Below are 14,636 nucleotides of genomic sequence, written 5' to 3'. Positions count from 1 at the left end.
GTAGCTGCAAAGGCAGTGGCCTTTGGAAGGAGGGACGGGGTTCTCTGACTCTGGGAGAGTGAAAGTTTCCATGTTTGGTGTCATGAGTTCAAGATCTAGCCATCAAGGGGGAGAGCTTCTGCACGTGGACAAGGGCCGTGGGGGTGTTAGGATTCTCAGGACGTCCTGAATCAGAAGCTGTACGAAGAAATGGAGCCTGAATACCCACTGATGACACATGACATCTCTTAGGTGAAGGAGACATCTGACTGTAGCATTTGGCTCTGTTCACATTTGCAGCACCACTTCAGACTGTTTAAACATTTTTATTCTTGGAGTAAACCTGCTTGGAGGGAGGCTTGGTGTGCTGCCAGCCCATGAGGTCACAAAGAGTTGGACCTGGCTGGGCGAATGAACAACAAACAGTTCCTTCACAACGGCGTGCCAGTTTCTGCTGTGCAGCAAAGTGAATCAGCTTTGTGTTTACGTGTGTCCCCTGCCTCCTGAACCTCTCTCCCTTCCCCCATCTAGGTCACCGCAGAGCCCCAGGCTGAGCTCCCTGGGCTATACCGGAGGTTCCCGTCAGCCATCAGTTTCACAAGTGGTCGTGTAAACCTCCAGAGTGTCATACGCAGTGGGGCAACTGAGAAAGAGACAAGCAAATATCACATATGAAGGCATATATGTGGAATCTAGAAAAACGGTGCAGACGAACCTATTTGCAGGGCAGGAATAGAGATGCAGGCTTAGAGAATGGGCTTGTGGACACAGTAGGGGAGGAGAGAGTGGAACAAATCGGGAAAGTGGTACCCAGACTTCTAACAGCTAAAGCAGACCCTTCTGGAAGATAAAGGGTGAAATCTTCCAAGTGGCTTACACAGCCCTGGATGGCTGAGCTGGAATTTCCCTCTGCTGAGTCAGATGGACTGGAAGCTACAGGGAGGCAGGGAGGCAGCCCCAGCCTTGGAGTTTGGCGAGGAGAGCTGGGATTCCCATGTTGTTTATGCTCATCAAATAGACCTCTGGAAAGTCACTCAACCTCCCTGAGCCTGACTTCCTCACTTTATTAAACATCCTGCCACCTAGAAAATTGCACTCAGTAAATTACAGATGGCTCAGCAGTAAAGAATCTGGCTATAATGCCGGAGACGCAGGAGATGCTGGTTAGATCGCTGGGTCGGGAAGATCCCCTGGAGAAGGAAGTGGCAACCCACTCCAGGGTTTTTGCCTGGAGAAGCTCATGGACAGAGGAGCCTGGGGGCTACAGTCAGGACTGAATGAATAGACATCGTAAGGTTAACTGAGAATGCTATACTGAACGTGGTTGAGATCTCTACGCAGAGAAGTCTCCTCAAGCATACTGTAGGTGTCGCTCGGTTTGACATCAGCCTCACGGTCAATCACACTCACCACCCACAGTGACAAGACTCCCCAGAGATGACGCAGGAAGACGTACCCCTTTCTCAGAGCTTGACGTTTTCACAGTAAACTTTCTTCAAAACCCTGCTGACCAGCAGTACCCAAGAGCACTTGAAAACTGTCATGGTCCAGCCAGGGCACTCAGCCAGTGTCCTAATTTTCCAGCAGCTTCAATAGAAGCTCTTGAAAAGCCAGCTGCCCAATTCAGCTCTCACCCGTGTGTACATCCATCTTAAGTAACTAGTCAAAGCCTTGCTCAGCTCTACGCGAAGAGTCACAAGTATGCGGCTACGTGCAATTCAAAGCGGTGACTCTTCAGTGACCTTATGGAGTCTGTTACAACTTTGTTCAACTACATGCTTTTTCTCGTGTATTTTTTTTTTACTGTTTTGTTGTTGTTTAGTCGCGAAGTCACGTCTGACTCTTTTGCAACCTCATGGCCTATAGCCCACCAGGCTCCTCTGTCCATGGGATTCTGCAGGCAAGAATACTAGAGTGGGTTGCCATTTCCTTCTCCAAGGGATCTTCCTGACTCAGCAATTGAACCATTCTTTACCACTGAGCCACAGGGGAAGCCCAATTTCTTAATTAATAAACTTAAATTTTAAGAGATGTTCTGGGTTCACAGCAAAATCCTGTGAAAAGTACAGAGAGTCCCCAATACCCCTGCCTCCACACACGTATAACCTTCCTCCACCCACATCCCACACTGGAGGGGTACATTTATTACAACAATGGACCTGCAATGACTCGCCATTGTCACCCAGAGTCATGTTGTACCTTCTATAGGTTTTGACAAGCATGTAATGACATGTACATTTTGGGTTTCCCTCATAGCTCAGTTGGTAAAGAATCTGCCTGCAATGCAGGGGACCCAGGTTCGAATCCTGGGTTGGGAATATCCCCTGGAGAAGGAAGTGGCCACCCACTCCAGTTTTCTTGCCTAGAGAATCCCCATGGACAGAGGAGCCTGGCAGGCTACAGCCTGTGGGGTCGCAAGAGTCAGACAGGACCTAGCAGCTAAACCACCACCAGTGACATGTATCTACTCTTAAGTGTCCTACAGAAGAGCTTCACTGCCCTGAACGTTCTCTGTGCTCTGCCTGTTCATCCCTCCCCAATCCTAACACCTGGAAACAACTGATCTTTTTACTGTCTCCACAGGTTTGCCTTTTCCAGGACGTCATGTCGTTGAAATCATATACTATGCAGCCTTTCCAGACTAACTTCTTTCACTTAGTAATAATGCATTTAAGGTTTTGTAGTTTGGGGACTTGATGGTGCATTTGTTTTTCACACTGAATAATACTCTGCTGTCTGAATATTCCAGTGTTTACTTACCCATTCACCTACTGAAGAACATCTTGGTTGCTTCCAACTTTTGGCAATTATGAATAACACTGCCATAAACATTTGTATGTAGGTTTTTGTGTGGACATAAATTTTTAACTTCTTTGGGTAGATACCGAGGACCTTTACTGATGGAATGGATGGTAAGTTTTTAAGAAACTGCCGAACTGTCTTTCAAAGTGGCTGTACCACTTTGCATTTCCGCTAACAGCAAATGAGAGCCCTGTTGTTCCAGGTCCCCATCAACACTGGGTGTTGTCGGTGTTCTGGACTCAGCCACTTTAATACGTGTGTAGTGATTTCTCAAGGGCATTCCGGGTGACTCAGTGATAAAGAACCCGCCTGCCAGTGCAGAAGATGCAGATCCCCTGGAGGAGGAAATGGGAGCCCACTCCAGTCTTCTTGCCCGAAGAATCCCATGGGCAGAGGAGCCTGGCGGGCCACAGTCCATGAGGTCACAGAGAGTCGGACACGCCTGAGTGACTGAGCATGCATGCAAGTGACTTCTCAGTGTTTCAGTGCGTCTCTCCCTGCTGACGTGTGATATGGACGTCTTTTCACATACTTATTAGCCACCCCTATTCCTCTTGTGGCTAGGTGTCCATTTAGGTCTTTTTCCATTTTTAAATCACTCTGCTCATTTCCTTATTGTTGAATTTTAAGGGCTGTTTGCAAATCTTGGATAGATTTTTAGAAGACATGTCTTTAGCAAATATTTCCTTCCACCGTATGGCTTGTCTTCCTCTTGTTATGGAAGTTTCTTTCACGGAACAGAAGTTTTAAATTTTATCAGGCTTCACCTTCAAGCTTCCCAGGTGGCCGCCCTAGTAGTAAAGAACCCGCCTGCCGATGCAGGAGATGTAAGAGACAAGGGTTCAACCCCTGAGTCGGGCAGATCCCCTGGAGAAGAGGATGGCCATTCACTTCAATATTCTTGCCTGGAGAATTCTATGGACAGAGGAACCTGGCGGGCTACAGTTCATGAGGTTGCAAGTCGAACACCACTGAAGTGACTTCACACACACATACCTTCTAGCAATCCTGGCCCAGTGGAAAATTTAAAATATGGCTTTGCTTTTCCACCTCCTATGGCCTAGACCACCTGGGGGCTTTGACTGTGACCTTCACTGTTGAAGATGGGCCTGCCCCTTGTACCCAGAGACACTCATGGAGATGCCACCCAAGTCCCCCATGACCTGCAGGCACACACAGAGAGAGGCTGCTTGCAGCCGCCCTGCTGAGACCCAGCCAGCGTTCATCTGGATTTGGATGGTGTAACGTGCTGAAGAGAATGAGGCCTCCAGCTGTTAGACCACATCAGATGAGAGAAGGAACAGGAGCATGTCATTACCAGCTCAGGACCTTGGTGATTATTCCTGTCCTGTAAATGACAGCATTGATTAAATAGCAATTAATTCTTCAACAGGCTGAATTAAGTAATCAAGTAAGCCGCAGGTAATACAATTACAATAGTTATTTAATACTTGACGAAACATTCTTATAAGTAGCAGGATGAAAAGTCTTCCCTCTGTCTTGAAGCAGCCCCATTACTATGGAAGGACTTTCCTGCAGGATCTAAGGATCCAACTATTCATGGTCCTCTTATGGGACTAAATAAGCAGGTTTAAAGGAGGCCAGTTTCTCATCCACTGTCCAGTCTGGCCCTGCCCCCCAGCGGTGGGACCAGCATGGACCTGATGGGCTTTCTTCAGGAACCCCAGACCCAAGAGACCAAACAGGGAGAAAGAGGAAGAAGGCACAGCAGCAGGTGAACACATAGGACCCTGATGGGGACAGATCCCAGGCTCAGCCAAGCTGGTTTAAAAAAAAGAGAGAGGGAGAGAGAAAAATGAAAGTTGAGTTCCAGATGGAAGTAATTCCTTTCATAATCGTCTTTATGGCTTCAGGGTCCTTCAACATCTGCAGTCAGGTCCTGGGGACAAAGTGCTCAAGGCCACTTCCAAAGTTTTCCTCGAATTTGTCTGTGGCTGGTGACCACTCTCTTCTGCCACCATGAACCGGATGGGGCCAGCAGGGCCCTGATGTCTTCTTCGTAGATGTAGCCTCTGCCCGCAGATTTGTTCATCCTGAAATGTCCTCAAAGGAAGATGTAAACATGGTCATAAGACGAACTGTGCCCATCCCATTCAGAAGACTATTCATTTATATGTTGATGGGATCTCAGGTTTTTAATAACATTCCCTTATAACATAGTATTATTAAACCAGAGGATTGGGCAAGACAGTATTATGGTAATATCATCTGTTAATAAAAAGAGCCCTATGTTCTTCCTCCATCCATGGAAGATCTGAAGTTCAGTCATTTAGTTCAGTTCAGCCGCTCAGTCGTGCCTAACTCTGAGACCCCATGGACTGCAGCACACCAGGCCTCCCTGTCCATTACCAGCTCCCAGAGCTTGCTCAAATTCATGTCCATCAAGTCAGAGATGCCATTCAACCATCTCATCTTCTGTTGTCCCCTTCTCCTCCTGCCTTCAGTCTTTCCCAGCATCAGGACTTTTGTCAGTGAGTCAGTTCTTCACATCAGGTGGCCAAAGTATTGGAGTTTCAGCTTCAGCATCAGTCCTTTCGATAAATATTCAGGACTGATCTCCTTTAGGATGGACTGATTGGATCTCCTTGCAGTCCAAGGGACTCTCAAGTCTTCTCCAACACCACAATTCATCGATGCTCAGCTTTCTTTATAGTCCAACTCTCCATACATGACTACTGGAAAAACCATAGCTTAGACTAGACAGACCTTTGTTGGCAAAGTAATGTCTCTGCTTTTTAATATGCTATCTAGGTTGGTCATAGCTTTTTTTCCAAAGAGCAAATGTCTTAATTTCATGGCTGCAGTCACCATCTGCTGTGATTTTGGAGCCCAAGAAAATAAAGTCTGTCACTGTTTTCATTGTTTCCCCACCTATTTGCCATGAAGTGATGGGACTGGAGGCCATGATCTTAGTTTTTGAATGTTTCTGAGTTTTAAGCCAGCTTTTCACTCTCCTCTTTCACTTTCATCAAGAGGCTCTTCAGTTCTTCTTCGCTTTCTGCCATAGGGTGGTGTCATCTGCATATCTGAGGTTATTTCTATTTCTCCTGGCAATCCTGATGCAAATGACATCAAAACGCAACAGCTGAAGAGTGTTGGCACTTCCTGGTTATTTTTTTTAGTCGGTAGGAAGGACTTTGTTACCTTTGCTTATGTTTTAGCCTTAAGTTAAGATAAATAAGACTTCCTTTGCCTCCTCCACCATAGAGTTACACTGAGAATAATAAAACTTATTGACAATGCAGTTTTAACCTCCTGGTATTATCATGAATATTTACTATCTGGCTGGGAGTTGGCACAAGGCTGTGCCTCTCAGCTTTTCTCCCACTGCCGTAATCCATTGCTAGGAGAGTGTTGCCATGGCAACAGAAGGCCACAGAAGGCAAAGAAACTGACAGTCACCTACACAAAGCGTGGATCTGCGGGCTAATTAAAAGGTTCTGGGCTCAGGGTCACCTTGGAATGGAGCAATGTCAGTCAGAAACCCGTGGTCACAAAGGGGTTCGTGGAGACGCCCCAGGAGCCCCCAGATATGCTGGCCGGCTGTCCCCATTGACCAGTCCACTGGTGAGGAGCTCACAGGTCATCGTAACTTGCTGGCTGCGTCAGGTTAGGAAACAATCACGATGAATTTTTTTGCCACTAGGTACTTGAAGCAGCGAACTGGAGTAATTCTTTAAAAGCAGGCTGCTTTCCTCAGATCCTGATTTAGATATGATGCCATTTGTAATTAAAAATTGTTTTCAAAACTCAGGGGCTGAGAGGGGTATGTAGAGGAAGTGGGCAGCTTGAGGCTCACCCTCAGAGTCTGGAAATGAGTAGACTGCCAACAGTCTGAACGAGGCTGGAGCAAGCTCTCTCCTGGGACCTTGGTCAGTGGGTGCCCCTTCAGGGGGTTCTCGGGACAAGCTTCTGAGCTCGTCCTGAGCTTCTCCAGGAAACAAAGCAGCTTCAAGAACATGGAGTCGGGATCTGGCCCCCAAACCTCCCATGGCTGCCCCTTGACAGGTCAGCCCTCCCTTATCCAGCTCCAACAGGCCTCTGCAGCCACACCTCACACTGTGCCCCATAAAGCCGTTCACCTGCAGATAAACAGCTTTGCCACAGACCCAGAGGAGCCTGGACTCCTCCTCTGACCCTGTAGACATCGACAGATGCTATGTAGGAACAGAAAGTGAAATTCCCAGAGAAACCAAGGAAGTCACAAGGAGGGGCATCATTTTAACACAAGGGCCTAATGCCTAGAAAGAAAATCCCACAGTCAGGCTCTGAAGGCCTAAACCTTCACTGTAACCTCATGGGCCTCCTGCAAGACTGAAGCCACACTCCTAGCCCACCCACCTCTGTGAGCATCCTGGTCTTAGAATCTCCTTTCAGACCCCGAGGCAAAACTTTTCCAGCATCTCAAGTCATCTGGTAATACTTTATGGGGCTCAGGAAAAGTCAGAAGAGCCAGAGATCAAATTGCCAACATCCACTGGACCACAGAAAAAGCAAGAGAATTCGAGAAAAAACATCTGCTTTGCTGACTACACTAAAGCCTTTGACTGTGGATCACAACAAACTGGAAAATTCTTAAAGAGATGGGACTGCCAGACCACCTTACCTGCCTCTTGAGAAACCTGTATGCGGGTCAAGAAGCAGCAGTTAGAGCCAGACTTGGAACAACGGACTGGTTCCAAATTGGGAAATGAGTAAGTCAAGGCTGTATAGTGTCACCCTGCTTATTTAACTTATACGCAGAGTACATCATGAGAAACGCCGGGCTGCAGGAAGCCCAAGCTGGAATCAATATTGCCAGGAGAAATGTCAATAACCTCAGATAAGCAGATGACACCACCCTTATGGCAGAAAGAGAATAACTAAGGAGCCTCTTGATGACAGTGAAAGAGGAAAGTGAAAAAGTTGGCTTAAAGCTCAACATTCAGAAAACTTAAATTGAAATCTTGTCCCATCACTTCATGGCAGATAGATGGGGAAACAACAGAAACAGTGACAGACTTTATTTTTTGGGCTCCAGAATCACTGCAGATGGTGACTGCAGCCATGAAATTAAAAGACGCTTGCTCCTTGGAACAAAAGTTATGACAAACCTCAATGGCATTTTAAGAAGCAGAGACATTACTTTGCAACAATGGTCTGTATAGTCAAATCTATGGTTTTTCCAATAGTCATGTATGGATGTGAGAGTTGGACCGTAAAGAAGGCTGAGCACCAAAGCACCGATGCTTTTGAACTATGCTATTAGAGAAGACTCTTGAGAGTCCCTTGAACTCCAAGGAGATCAAACCAGTCCATCCTAAAGGAAATCAGTCCTAGATACTCATTAGAAGGACTGATGCTGAAGCTGAAGCTCCAATACTTGGGCCATTGGACGTGAACAACAGACTCATTAGAACAGACCTTGATGCTGGGAAAGATTGAAGGCAGAGGAGAAGCAGAAGACAGAGGCTGAGATGGTTGGATGGCATCACTGACTCAAGACGTGAGTCTGACCAAGCTCTGGGAGGTGATGATGGACAGGGAAGCCTGGTGGGCTGCAGTCCATGGGGTCACAAAGAGTCAGACACGACTGAGCAACTGAGCAGTAACGAGATGGCCAGAGACAGGCTTATCCACTTCCTCCTCTTCTTGTCAGTGGCCAGGTCTCCTTTCTGAGAGACAAAAAAGACCACAAGTTGGTTCTGGACTCAGACTGTGTTCCCATCTCAGCTCACCACCCCCCTCCCCAGTCTCAGTGTGACCTGGAGCGACTTGCCTCATGTTGCTGCTCCCCTCTTTCAAAATCTTAAGAAGAGGCAGCAATGGTGCTTCCTTCCCAAAGTTGTTGTGATGATTTAATAAGGGAATCTTTGTAGATGCTTGGCAAGGTCCTGGAGTATAGTAAGCCCTCAGTAAACACTGGTGGGTGTCAGGGGTTGATTTGTCTCTCCCGATACATTGAAGTCCCACCTCCAGGACTTCAGAATGTGACCTGATCTGGAAACAGGGTCTTAATAAAGGAGTCAAGTTAAGATGAGATCATCAGGGTGGGCCCCTAACCAGTATGACAGTGTCTTTTTTAAAAGAGGAAGTGTGGACACAGAGGCAGACACGTATAGAGAGGAGGTGATGCAAAGACCCAGGGAGGGAACCAGGTGAAAAGAGGAGTGAAGGGCTGTCTCTCCAACCCAGAAAGGCCAGAGGTGGTCAGCAGACCCCCAGAAGCTGGGGGCAGGTGGGGAAGATTCCCCAACAAGTTTCAGAGGGTCATGTCATGCTGACACCTTGATTTTGGACTTTTACCTCCAGAACCATGAGATAATAAATTGCTGTTATGTAAGCTATGGTCCTTTGTAAGGGAAGCAATAGAAACCACTTCCTATTAGAGTACATGTGGATATACCCTAACTCAGGAAGCCCAAAACTGCAGTACCTTTATGCTTTTTGAATTCTATTTTCTACTGGAGTTTAGATGATTTACAATGTTGCATTAGTTTCAGGTACACAGCAAACTGATTCAGTTATACATTCATGACTATCTATTCTTTTTCAGATTCTCTTTCCATATAGGATATTACACGGTATTGAGTAGAGTTCCCTGTGCCATATAGTAGGTCCTTGTTGTTTTATATATACAGTGTGTATATGGGGTTTCCCCAGTGGTTCAGCAGTAAAGAATCTGCCTGCAATGCAGGAGATGCTGGTTTGATCCCTGGGTCAGGAAGAAACTCTAGAGGAGGGCATGGCAACCCACTCCAGTTTTATTGCCTGGAGAATCCCATGGACAGAGGAGCCTGGCGGGCTATAGTCCATGGGGTCGCAAAGAGTCAGACACGACTGAGCGACTTAGCGCACACACACACACACGGTGTGTATATGTCAGTCCAAACTCCTAATTTACACCCCTCACCTTTCCTCTTCAATAACCATAAGTTTGTTTCCTGTGTCTATGAGTGTCTTTCTGTTTTGTAAAGAAGTTCTTTTGGATCATTGTTTGTTTCCACATATACGTGATATCATGTGATATCATATGGTATCATGTCTTTGTCTGACTTACTTCACTTAATATGGTCATCTCTAGGTCCATCCAGAAAATGCAATGCCTTTAAAACGAAGCTTCTCATCAACTGGTCAGGTTGTGCTCCTGGGCAGGCGGAACCCCTCTGCTCTGTGGGTTCACTGGGAACCCAGGTTCCTTCTGTCTTGTTGCTTCATCACCTGCGTTTCAATCGGTGCGGAAGGCAGGAGAGGCTCTGGGGCACTTGATGTTGGGGCTCCGGAGCTCAGGACATGACCTGGAGGTGCAGGCATTGCTTCCACCCACCACATCAGCGGGGGCTGAGTCACACAGCCACACCTGGCTGCGGGGGGTGGGGGGGTGGATGGAGCCTCCAGTGTTCCTTGTTGTAATTTGTTATTGTTGTTGTTGTTTAGTTGCTAATTTGTGTCCAGCTCTTTGTGACCCCATGGACTGCATCATGCCAGGCTCCCCTGTTCTTCACTATCTCCCAGAGCTTGCTCAAACTCATGTCCATTGAGTCAGTGATGCCATCCAACCATCTCATCCTCTATCACCCCCTTCTCCTCCTGCTCTCAATCTTTACCAGCATCAGGGTCTATTTCAGTGAGTCAGTTCTTCACATCATGTGGCCAAAGAATGGGAACTTCAGTTTCAGCAATGGTCCTTCCAATGAAAATTCAGGGTTGATTTCCTTTAGGATTGACTGGTTTGAACTCCTTGCTGTTCAAAGGACTCAAGAGTCTTCTCCAGCACCACCATCAGTTCTTCAGTGCTCAGCCTTCTTTATGATCCAACTCTCACATTCATACATGACTACTGGAAAAACCATAGCTTCAACTATATGGACCTTTGTTGGTGAAGAGATGATCTCTGCTTTTTAATACACTGCTTAGGCTTGTCATAGCTTTCCTGTCCAGGAATAATTAGTATTCAGTGACTGGGAAACCCAATATTACATTTGATGAGAAAACAATGCAGAGATTATTTTATGTCCAAACCGGGAACCTGGGCACGTACCACGTAATGGCTGAAGTCTGACAGAACCAGTCCATTCAGAGGAAAGGCCTTCTCCCAAAATATCTGGGCAGAATCTCCCAAGAGAGACTCCTGGAGGATGGCCCCAGCTGAGCAGGCCACAGCTGCTCTGAATTCAGGGCTCTCTGTGAGAGAACTGGGCCTCCCAGTGACCAGTTGAAATGCTCTCTGCAGCTGAATTGTCATTTCTTTAGCTGTGGCAAGGTTTGGGTCATCCGTCTGTCTGGTGGTTTCATTAGTATCTCTTTTTGCTCATAACGAAGAGGTAAATAGGCAAGAACCTCATGATTGATGTAAACCTCTTTGTTAAAAAGAGTCATTCATCACTAACTGCCTTAGAAATTACAGCCCAACCGTGCACCTTCGGAAATAATTCGAAGCATAAAGATGCAACTATTTATCAATTAATTTAAACTCCAGTGAGAGTTTTGCAGACACAGGCACTTTAGGATTTGGTCTAATGGATTGAATTTAGACTTACTCTACAAATGGATTCTGAGATCAGGGTTATATATATTCACAAGCTGAGACTTTGTGAAGTATTCTTGGCGGAATGGAAGAATATATTAAAATCTGGACTCCTTGTGTGTTTCCCCAGAAGAAATCAGCAGTCGGTTTCTTCTACCATTAAATTAATCCAGAAAGTAAATGAACATAATACAAGAAACAACTCTATTGCGGCACCCAGGTATTTTAATCCCAGCTGAGGCCAACAAAGTTTTGGCCCTGTTATGCTGAAGCCCTTCGAAAAATATGTCAAATCTTATGAAATAGAATTTGAAAGAGACTATTAAAGATTTCCAGGAAGCTCTTTTGAGGATCAAAATGAAGGTTTATAGCAATAGAAACAAATTTGATTTCTAAAGTGTCTTTTGATATTATTGCATTAATGACCTTTAGGGAAAATCTTCCCAGGAGAACTATTAGGTCATGGGATATTCCATCAGCGAAGCAATGCTGACGCAGGAAATGTGCAAATTACACACAGCATCATTGGTCTTAAACTGATGAGAGACAGATTACAGGAACAAAGTCTCCAAAACACACAGCAGAAAATCAAGCCTGATTTAATCTGAGGGCTGTCACCTAGCCTCATGGTGACATATGGACCATAAGACTTTATTCCCAAGATTTTATAGGTGAAATCTGTGGCCAGAGAAAAAAGGGAATGATTCTACAGAAGGAGGAGAAAAACGGAGGGGGAGGGAAAGGTGTGAAATGCCTGGATTTATTCTTCCCCAAATGGCAAGAAATCGTCACATGAAATGGAAATAGGGTTTGGGTCAGGACCGGAAACTAGCAGAAACAGGCCATCTCATCTGGGTGTGTATGGCAGCCCTCAGCCCAGACACTGCCTGAGGCCTTGGACACCCAGGCAAGGGAAGAGCTAGCAACTAAATCTCCCCACCTCAGTGGCCTTGCACTGCTGGACAACCCCGTGGCAGACCCAGAGACAGAGAGAGGGGGGCTTCACCCAGAGGGGATCAGAGACCACCCCGCCCAGAGACTCGAAGCTGCAGACTCCTCAGCTTCCAGAGGGCCTGTCCCCTGCACCCAGTTCCACCCAGGTCCAGGGCAACACCTCAGAGTAGACAAAGGCGGCTCCAGCATTATGGTCCCGAACTTGGGCAGCCTCTTCCTCCTTCAGTGTCCCTCTTTGTTCTCAACAGCCTCAAATCTCAGTCCAGCAGCCAACAGACTCCAGCAGCCAGCCCTCTTCTTGACATCTCTATGATGTATAGACGGGCATCTCAAACATGATACCCCCCCCTTCAAACCTGCTACTCCTCCAGCCTCCCCCCACCTTTGTGCATTGGAGCATCAGAGCCCCAGTTGCTCAGACAAAACATCTAAGAATTATTCTTGATTTCTCTTTCTCACATCCCACATTCAACCCTGTGGCAAATCCTATTGACTCCACCTACAGAACATAGCTCAAAGCCATTCTCTTCTCAAAATCACTACTCAAGAGTCCCAATCAACAACTTTCCTCACCTGGATTATCAAAATAGCATCCTATCCTTCTCTCTTCTCTGACTAGAATCCCTCCAACTGACTCCCCTCACAGCAGTCGGAAGAGTCTTCAAGAAGCACAAATCAGCAAGATACAGCATGCTTGGGGCTGGTGCATGGGGATGACCCACAGAGATGTTATGGGGAGGGAGGTGGGAAGGGGGTTCATGCTTGGGAACGCATGTAAGAATTAAAGATTTTAAAATTAAAAAAATAAAAAAACTAATAAAAAAAAAAAAGAAGAAGCACAAATCAGACCATGTCATTTTCCTCCCTAGACCCCTGTTCACAGAAATTCTGGGTCCAGTGAAACTGGTAACTACATGTTATCATAATGTAGTGACCATATGATAACTTGGACTCTGTAGGCAACTGTGTGCTAGCCAGTGGCATACTTCAAAGACCCCCAACTGTTAACCTTCAGGTGCAGACCTCCCCACAGAGCTCCAGACCCTCACACCTGAGTGTTGGCTTACTGTCTTCACACTGCTGGCTCAGCACCGTCTTAAGCCGAACGTATCGGATGCTGAATTCGTCAGCACCACCCACATCCTTCCCATCACAAATCTGGTCCCTCTTCTGATCTGCTCCTCAGCGAACGGCACCAGCTGCACAAGCCACAGTTTAGGCGTGATCCTTGCCATCTGCCTCTCCTCCCCCAGGGGCATCTGGGCAACTCAGCTCCTCAATATCTCTTTAAACCAGCCACTGCAGTCCTCACCATGGCCACACACCCTCGCTCGTCAGTGAGAACCTTACCTTTCACCCAGCTGGTCTTCCTGAGTCCACTGTGGCCACCCAAGCTGCTCTATTTCCAAACAAGTGGCCCTTCCCCTCTTCCCAGGAAGCCCAGTCCCATGCTACATATTCTCAGGGCAGTGTCTCCATCTCTTCAAGGGGTGTAGCTAATATGTATTTTTTTTATTTCTTTCTCTTTTGTTTATTTATTTTTAATGGGAGGACAATTGGTTTACAATATTGTGCTCATTTCTACCACAGATCAACATGAATCAGCCATAAGTATACATATGTCCCCTCCCTCTTGAACTTCCCTTTCGAACTCCCAGTCCATCCTACCCCTCTAGATTATCACAGAGCCCCGGTTTTGGGCTCCTGCATCATAGAGCAAATTCCCGCTGGCTCTGTAATTTTCTATGCGGTTATGTATATGTTTTAATGCTACTCTCTGTTCGCCCCACCCTCTCCTTCCCACACTGTGTCCACAAGTTTGTTCTCTATGTCTGGATCTCAACTGCTGCCCTGAAAATAGGTTCTTCAGTGCCATATTTCTAGATTCCATATATGTGGGTTCAGTTCAGTTCAGTTCATTTCAGTCGCTCAGTCGTGTCCGACTCTTTGTGACCCCATGAATCACAGCACGCCAAGCCTCCCTGTCCTCTTTCAGTATCCTATCATTTTGCCTTCTCATACTGTTCATGGGGTTCTCAAGGCAAGAATACTGAAGTGGTTTGCCATTCCCTTCTCCAGTGGACCACATTCTGTCAGACCTCTCCACCATGACCCGCCCGTCTTGGGTTGCCCCGCAAGCATGGCTTAGTTTCATTGAGTTAGACAAGGCTGTGGTCCTCATGTGATTAGATTGACTAGATTTCTGTGAGTATGGTCTCAGTGTGTCTGCCCTCTGATGCCCTCTTGCAATACCTACCATCTTACTTGGGTTTCTCTTACCTTGGGCGTGGGGTATCTCTTCATGGCTGCTCCAGCAAAGCGCAGCCACTGCTCCTTACCTTGGATGAGGGGTGTCTCCTCCCACCACCCTTCC

Source organism: Budorcas taxicolor, chromosome 20 (assembly GCF_023091745.1).
Source record: "Budorcas taxicolor isolate Tak-1 chromosome 20, Takin1.1, whole genome shotgun sequence".
NCBI classification, from domain to species: domain Eukaryota; kingdom Metazoa; phylum Chordata; class Mammalia; order Artiodactyla; family Bovidae; genus Budorcas; species Budorcas taxicolor.
The sequence above is the reverse complement of the archived record's forward strand: the minus strand, read 5'-3'. Positions refer to the sequence as shown.